The 8979-nt window shown below is 42.8% G+C and overlaps 1 pseudogene; it reads left to right on the top strand.

The window, feature by feature from the left end:
• LOC110328868 overlaps nt 1–7981 on the top strand; it is a 192312-nt pseudogene extending 184331 nt beyond the window's left edge.
• Nucleotides 7982–8979: the final 998 nt, after the last annotated feature.

The following is an 8979-nucleotide window of genomic DNA, read 5'->3' as shown; positions in this document are numbered from 1 at the left end:
TCTCTCTCTCTCTCTCTCTCTCTCTCTCTCTCTCTCTCTCTCTCTCTCGTTCTGTCTCTCTCTGTCTCCCTCTTTCTCTCCCCACAAGCTTTCTCCAGGTAGCTACCTAGGAGCTCACTGTAGATGAGACCGTCTTTATGTTACACAATCCTCCTGCCCCAGCCTCCCAGGTGCTGGAACTGCAGACAGGCATCAGCACACCTGGCTATCAGGTGGCTTACACAGGTGGTGCCAAGCACCAGGTGGACATTGCCGGGCCTTGTTACCCAGCACTTTGTCCTCTAGCTACACTAGGAATCTATCCTCTTTTTCCTTCACCGTGCGTTCTCTAGAGAGCCTTGAGCCATAGGTCAAGAAGGTCTCAGGCTTTCTGCTTGTTTAAGACTTGATAGCATCATTTGGGGGGGTGGTGCATGCTTTCTAAAGGGAATTCCTTGACCATTCACTAACTTCTCCATTAACCCCAAGCACTTTAATTGGTCTCTGTATAGGCTGCATTGAATGTTACCCCATGGATTGTTTGTTTTAGACGCTGAGGTCTTTATGAGCCCTCTGGGGACTAATATTTATTTGCCATTGGAATTTGAGAAGGGAAGGACCTTGCCGAATTGCTTCTGAAAGCCTTTTCTTTGGGAAACAAAAGGTCCCCCTCGCATTGTGCTAGCACAGCTTCGTGTATCAGCTCTTTATCACACACAGCTGCTCTATTTTAATGCTGCGCTCCTCAGAGAAAGGCCTTCTGCTATAACCAACGTTTTACCAGTGTTCCGAGAATGGCGTGGTCTGCAGAAGAGATTTTTAACAAAGGAGACCCTGAGACTCTCCAAGTGTTTCCCTACAGCTGATAGTAGGAATATTGCTTAAAGAACATTTGGGTCTCCTATTCGTGTTCACACCGAAGGAATAGATTCTGTAATGCTAGGATGGCCTTGAAGCACGCTTACAGCTGGATGTGTCTGAGCCTGCCACACCTCATCCTTTTACTATTTAAATATACCTTCTGCTAGTTTCTGTGCTGACTCGTAGGGGCAAAACATGAGTTAATCATGGTCTCAGTGCCAAAGAAAACTTACTGCAGCCTCTAAATCTTAGGAGAATCACCACTGTTTAAACACAGGACCTAGATATATTCAAACGTAGACAGCTACTATTTCTTCAGTAGGAGATGCAGAAAGGCCGGTTGGATATGACTGCCCTCGCTTTTTGCCTATCTACATGAAAAGTGGTTTCTCTGACAACTTTAACTGCTACTTGGTCAGAAATTATGAAGGTAATGAAAAAAGCTCAATTACTGGTGCTCGTTTTTCCTTTCAGCGTTACTTAAACTTGAACTCTTTGCGCTTTCTTTCCTTTTGCTGGAGATACACCGAGAAAACCTTCACTCTGTGAGCTTGCTCAGCTTCCCTCCTTAGCCTGGTCACCCCCACTGAGTAAAGAGGAATGCTCATGGAAAGGGAGAACCACGGCACTGGTTGTCCTAACGTCAAGGACAGAGGAGTTAGGAGAAGAGTTTGAACCCACTCCACACAGAGAGTGCAGCCTAGGGAAACCAAGGTCACAAACCACCACAGACTTCTAGGATGGCTGACCCCCAAGTTTTAACCAAAATCCGTTTCTAAACTCCCATTTTGGTCAATCAGGCGGATTCTCCAGGTTATCATTGTCTTCGTTTAGGAAGAACTAGGCAGCGAAGAGAGGACTGTTCTGGCCATCCCCAGATTCCAGTTTAAGCAAATACAGGAGGCATGCTGTAGAGCGTCCATCTCTCTAATACTCAAGGTCATCCTTTTACTGTGGAAGTGTTGCAGATGTGACAACAATTGGCAAGAGCTTATCCTCACAGGAATGTGACACCTTTTATTTTAGAAAGCCTGGTTTCTGTGTAAAAGATGGAAGACTTATGAATATAAGAGATGAAGAAAAGCACTTAATTTGGGGCTCACGTTTCCAGAGGGTTAGAGTCTATAACCATCAAACAGGCAGGCAGTTGTCATGGTGCTGGCAAACACATGTTTGCCTTGTGTTTGTGTTTGTGTTGTGGATCAGCTTTTATTGGTAACTGGTAAAGGCATGGGTTTTTGAAACCTCAAAGCCTGCCCCTAGTTACACACCTCCTCCAACAAAGCCACACTTCCTAATCCTTCCCAAGTAGTTCTGCCAACTGGAGATCAAAGCTCCAAATATTTGAGCCTATACAGGCCAATTGTATTGAAATTACCACAGATATTTATTATTATGTTTAAGTCGTATATGTGTACATGGACATAGAGACATACAAAGATTATTAGATATTTGTAAGCAAATCAGAGTCACTGTGTATAGCAAGTCTCTTCAGGGCTTACACATTTGTGGCCATTGGTGAAAAACAAAATTCACCCTTAATTAAGGGGCATAATTGATGGTTTGGGACTTCAGAGACAAGAACGGACTTCTGATCATCTGTGGGCATAGGACAGACAGAGGCATCAGGCTCTGCTTTCTCTCCTCTTAGTCATGTTCTATCCCGGCACCCTGGGGACTCATGCCTCTCTGTATGTGCAGAGTAAGTGTTCCTTACAGAGGAAACTTCCAGCCATGATTTTATTATCGGAATACATGCTAGTGTTAGAGAACTCAACTGTGATTATGGGGATGGCTTCATAGACAAATGGGAAAGATTGGACAGAAGTATCAGAGTAAGAGACCCTTTGCGTGGTAAATAGGCTTAATAGAGTTCCTCCATTAGCAGAAAGTTGGCACAGATCTTGTCTTTCCACAGCTTCCTCACTTATTCCAATAAAGAGAGTGTGAAATCCCATGCAAGCAAATTAATTTTAGAAAGCACTTAAAGGCTAACTCTAAAGAGCCCGTGTGACCACTGGAAAGCTACACCAAGTATAGCCTGATAACTACAGAGCAAATGTGATTCCCGCATCTTGATTCCAGATTGGAATGTAAAGTATATTATGCAGGTCCATTTTCCATTATACTTGTTCTATAGAATTGTCCAGAGTGAGCAGAAAATATTCCTTATCTTCTGAACGGTTTATTCATCAATGTGATAACCACACAGGTTACTATTGTTTTACCTGAGAAGAAAGTGAATTGGATGGTCCATTAAGATTCTTCTGGCTACAGTGGAGAGTGGGGTCATGGTTTATATGAAGAATTGAACAATAGATGAAGAGTCTGGTTGTGGACAAATGGTTGATATTTCTCTACCATTTCCTACCATGTGTTAAAAAGAAAATGGCTTATTAATAATGTCTCAATTTCCCATTTGCTTTATTTACAATCCTGTTTAGTCAGCAGGATGCTACCAAAGTCATATCTTCTTGAAGGAAAGAAGTATTTGTTAATTTCAGAGTCACCCTTTTATTTTGGTTTGTTTGTTTTTATTGCTGTTGTTGTTGTTGTTGTTGTTGTTATTGTTGTTTGGTTGGTTTTGTTTAGGGTTGCAGGCTACATAGTTCAGCTGGCTCCAATCTCATAGTCCTCCTATACCTACTTTCCAAATGCTGGGATGAACTTCCTTACTGTGATATGCAGCATTTACTACTCTCTTTGAAACAACTTTTATCCCCAAGAGTGGCTATGGCTTTCAGTTTGTGTTCACCGAGCGGTAATCAGTTGTGAATGTGTCACAGGTTATAAGCACTATAATAAAACATGTCTGTGTTGGTTGGCTTTTGTCAATATGTCACAGACTGGAGTCAGTTGGAAAGAGGGAATCTCAATTGAAGAATTGCTTTCATCAGACTTGTTTGAAGCAAGTATGTGGGGCGTTTTTCTTGGCTATGTAGGTAAGGCTCCATCTGAGCATGCACAACTCACCCCACCCCAGCTTTTCTCTATGCCTATCTGTGTGTCTGTCTCTTCTTCATTTCCTTGCCACTCACAATCAGGGTTCCAGGAGAAAGCTATGTTGGATGTGGCAACCTGTTTCAGTTTCTACCTTCAGATTCCTGTCTAGACTTCCTGCCTTGACTTCCTCCAGTAGGCTGGTTTGGTCAGTGTTTTAGCACAGAAACCCAAGAGCAAACTGGAAGATAAATTGATATCAGAGGGTGGGCTGTAACTATCCTGAGCATGTATCTTAGGGGGGGAGGATTATAGAAGTGTTTGAAGCTTTGGGCTAGAACAACCACCGAGAGTTCAGAACTTAATAGGCTGTTCTTAAGACACATGTTGTTGGCCTGAGCTGGTAAGGGAACCATCTTTGCTCTGGGTCATCCAGGTTCCAGTCGGCACCTGTGAGAGGGAGGACTGCCGAAGCAACACAGCTTCTGGGACAGACCCGGTTTCTGGCTCCAGACATCCGGACACCTTCCAGCCAGAGGAGAGGTGTCTGCCTGGGATGGCTCTCACCACCTGAGCTGGTAAGGGAACCATCTTTGCTTGTGATCGCCCAGGCTCCAATCTGCACTGGTGAGAGTGTGGACTGCAGAAGTTACACAGCTTCTGGGACAGACACTGTTTCAGGCTCCAGACATCTGGGCACCTTCCGTGCCAGAGGAGAGGTGGCCACCTGGGAAGGCTCTGTCTGCCAGAGCAGGTGAGAGAGCCATATTGTATCCAGGGTCCCTCAGAGACTAGTCTGTGCAGGTGAGTGTGCAAACTGCAGAGGTGACACATCTTCTGGGACAGTCCCCGTTTCAGGCCTACATCTTCAGCCAGGAGCAGGTCTGAATGCCAGACCTCTGTGCACCTTCCCTGCAAGAGGAGAGCTTGCCTGTGGAGAGTACTCTGACCACTGAGACTCAGGAGAGAGCTTGACTCCCAGGACTGCTGATAGAGGCTAACAGAATCACAGAAGGAGCAAGCGCCAACCAGAGACAACTATAACAACTAACTCCAGAGATCACCAGATGGCAAAAGGCAAAATAGGACTCTTACTAACAGAAACCAAGACCACTCACCATCATCAAAACCCAGCACTTCCACCTCAGCCAGTCCTGGATACCCCAACACACCCGAAAAGCAAGACTTGGATTTAAAATCATACCTCATGATGCTGGTAGAGGACATTAAGAAGGACATTNATAACTCATTCAAAGAAATACAGGAGAACACTGCTAACGAGGTAGAAGTCCTTAAAGAAATACAGGAGAAAACTGCTAAACAGGTAGATGCCCTTAAAGAGGGAACACAAAAATTCTTTAAAGAATTACAGGAAAAACACAACCAAACAGGTGACGGAATTGAACAAAACCATCCAAGACCTAAAAAGGGAAGTAGAGGCAATAAAGAAAACCAAAAGTGAGACAACTCTGGAGATAGAAACACTATGAAAGAAATCAGGAACCATAGATGTGAGCATCAGCAACAGAATACAAGAGATGGAAGAGAGAATCTCAGGTGCAGAATATTCCATAAAGAACATGGGCACAACAATCAAAGAAAATGCAAAATGCAAGAAGATCCTAACTCAAAACATCCAGGAAATCCAGGACACAATGAGAAGACCAAACCTACAGATAATAGGAGTAGAGGAGAATGAAGATTTTTAACTTAAATGGCCAGCAAATATCTTCAACAAAATTATAGAAGAAAACTTCCCAAACCTAAAGAAAGAGATGCCCATGAACATACAAGAAGCCTACAGAACTCCAAATAGACTGGATAAGAAAAGAAATTCCTCCCAACATGTAATAATCAGAACAACAAATGCACTAAATAAAGACAGAATATTAAAAGCAGCAAGGGAAAACAGCCAAGTAACATATAAAGGCAGGCTTATTAGAATTACACCAGACTTCTCACCAGAGACTATGAAAGCCAGAAGATCCTGGACACATGTTATGCAGACCCTAAGAGAACACAAATGCCAGCCCAGGCTACTATACCCAGCTAAACTCTCAATTACCATAGATGGAGAAACCAAAGTATTCCATGATAAAACCAAATTCACACAATATCTATCCACGAATCTGGCCCTTCAAAGGATAATAATGGGAAAACATCAACACTAGGACAGAAACTACATCCTAGAAAAAGCAAGAAAGTAATCCTTCAACAAACCTAAAAGAAGTCAGCTGCAAGAACAGAATCCCAACTTTAACAACAAAAATAACAGGAAGCAACTACTTTTCTTTAATTTCTCTTAACATCAATGGACTCAATTTCCCAATAAAAAGACATAGACTAATAGACTGGCTATACAAAAAGGACCCAACATTTTGCTGCTTACAGGAAACACACCGCAGGGTGAAAAGACAGACACTACCTCAGAGTGAAAGACTGGAAAACAATTTTCAAAGCAAATGGTCCAAAGAAACAAGCTGGAGTAGCCATTCTAATATCAAATAAAATTGACTTCCAACCCAAAGTTATCAAAAAAGACAAGCACTTCATACTCATCAAAGGTAAAATCTACCAAGAGGAACTCTCCTGGCAGTTCCTCAGAAAATTGGACATAGTACTACCGGAGGATCCAGCAATACCTCTTCTGGGCATATACCCAGAAGATCTTCCAACTGGTAATAAGGACACATGCTCCACTATGCTCATAGCAGCCTTATTTATAATAGCCAGAAGCTGGAAAGAACCCAGATGTCTCTCAATAGAGGAATGGATACAGAAACTGTGGTACATTTACACAATGGAGTACTACTCAGCTATTAAAAACAATGAATTTATGAAATTCTTGGGTGGGCAAATGGATGTATCTGGAGGATATCATCCTTAGTGAGATAACCCAATCACAAAAGAAGTCACTAGCTATGCACTCACTGATAAGTGGATATTAGTCCAGAAACCTAGAATACTCAAGAAATAATTTGCAAAACACAAGAAAACCAAGAAGAAGGAAGACCAACGTGTGGATACTTCATTCCTACCTAGAATAGGGAACAAATACCCATGAAAGAAGTTACAGAGACAAAGTTTGGAGCTAAGATGAAAAGATGGACTTTCCAGAGACTACCCCAACCAGGGATCCATCCCATCATCAGCCACCAAACCCAGACACTATTGCACAGGCCAGAAAGGTTTTGCTGAAGGGACCCTGATATAGCGGCCTCTTGTGAGGCTATGTCAGTGCCTGGCAAACACAGAAGTGGATGCTCACAGTCTCAGCTATTGGATGGATCACAGGGCTCCCAATGGAGGAGCTAGAGAAAGTACCCAAGGAGCTGAAGGGGTCTGCAACCCTATAGGTGGAACAACAATATGAACTAACCAGTACCCCCAGAGTTCATGTCTCTAGCTTCATATGTAGCAGAAGATGGCCTAATCGCCCATCATTGGGAAGAGAGGCCCCTTGGTCTTGCAAACTTTATATGCCCCAGTATATGGGAATGCCAGGGCCATGAAGTGGGAGTGGGTGGGTAGGGGAGCAGGGGCAGGGGAAGGGTATAGGGAACTTTCGGGATAGCATTTGAAATGTGAATAAAGAAAATTTCTAATAAAAAAAAACAGTGAAAATAGAATCTTTGGAGGTCTGGACAGACTAGCAGAAGAACTTCCAAGCCTCACACATCTGAACCTACGTCGAAATAACCTGAAAGACATCAGCACCTTGGAGCTGTTGAAAAGATTGGATTGTCTGAAAAACCTGGATCTGTTTGGCTGTGAGGTCATTAACTGGAGTGATTAGTGAGAAACTGTCTTCAGGCTCCTGCCCCAGCTGTCCTATCTGGATGGCTATGACCGAAAGGACCAGGAAGCACCCGACTTAGATGTGGTGGTGGATAGTGTAGAGGAAGCCCCTGACTCAGATGGAGAGGTGGATGGTGTGGACAAAGAGGAAGAGGATGAAGAAGGAGAAGAGAAAGAGGAAGATGAGGATGGTGAGGAAGAAGATGAAGATGAAGATGATGAGGATGAAGATGAGGATGTAGAAGGAGAAGATGATGAAGATGAAGTCAGCAGGGAGGAAGAAGAATTTGGACATGATGGGGAAGTTGGTGAAGATGAAGAAGGTGAGGATGAAGAGGAGGAAGAAAGTGGGAAGGGTGAAAAGAGAAAGAGAGAAACAGATGACAAAGGAGAAGATGACTAAGACCCGAAACAACCTGCAAGAAACAGAACTGTTGCACATTGGTTGGACTGCTCATGGATTTAGTAGTTGTTTCAAAAAGGTAGCTGTGATACAAGCCCCAGGACACCCCCACCCAAAGAGCCAAACAATAGTTCCCATGACATCCTGCCTTCCTCTCTTCAGCCCCTTGGTAATCCACCACCAAGCCTGGGGACTTCGCCCCAACAAAATTTTAAACATTGTTAGGTTTTCATGTAGCTGTATTGTGACAGCTGTGATTGCTGAGTTGACCGTCCTGGCTGCCAGTTATACTGCGATTGTAACAACATTTTTACTTTCTGTACAACAAGGAAAAGCTTTGTAAATAAAATCTTAACATTTTGAAAAAAAAAAAAAAAAAAGACACACGTTGTTCATTTTGGTCAGTGTTATCACAACAACAAATGACAAACCAGAACAATGTCATTAATACCTTTGGTACAGATTGCAGGTTACCTCTATCACAATGTAAGTCTTATTTAATTATCTTTCTTCTTGAAAACAGAATGGTTTAGGACTCAAGGATCAGCCCCTCTTGTTTAAAACTCTAAAAGACTGAGCTGTTTCTCTTGTGTTTCTGTTTATTTGTGTTCACCCAGAGGAAAAAGCTTGAAACTTCATGCTCTGTGTTTTTATTGTTGTATAATAAGCCATCTGAAAGCTTAGGCATATAAAACACAACATTTAGGTTACTCTCGAGTGTTTAGCTTGTGAAAAACTCAGTATGGATGGGTAGTTTTTTTCTATTTCATCTCTAAGCATTTAGGCCTGCTCTCGGCTGGAGCCAAGATGAACTATGCTCATAGACTTGCTCAAACTGCATCCAAACTAGAACTAGGATAAGTACTGAAAAACCCTTGCTTTAAAGATTAAAGACAGAATGTGCCGAAACCTTTCTGAGCATCCCAGCGATTACTGTGAAACAAAAGTGGTTTTATTCCGCACCCCTCCTGATGTCTTTTTCCTATATAATTAAAAAT

The sequence above is a fragment of the Mus pahari genome, chromosome 11, assembly GCF_900095145.1.
Source record: "Mus pahari chromosome 11, PAHARI_EIJ_v1.1, whole genome shotgun sequence".
NCBI classification, from domain to species: domain Eukaryota; kingdom Metazoa; phylum Chordata; class Mammalia; order Rodentia; family Muridae; genus Mus; species Mus pahari.
The sequence above is the reverse complement of the archived record's forward strand: the minus strand, read 5'-3'. Positions and strand labels throughout refer to the sequence as shown.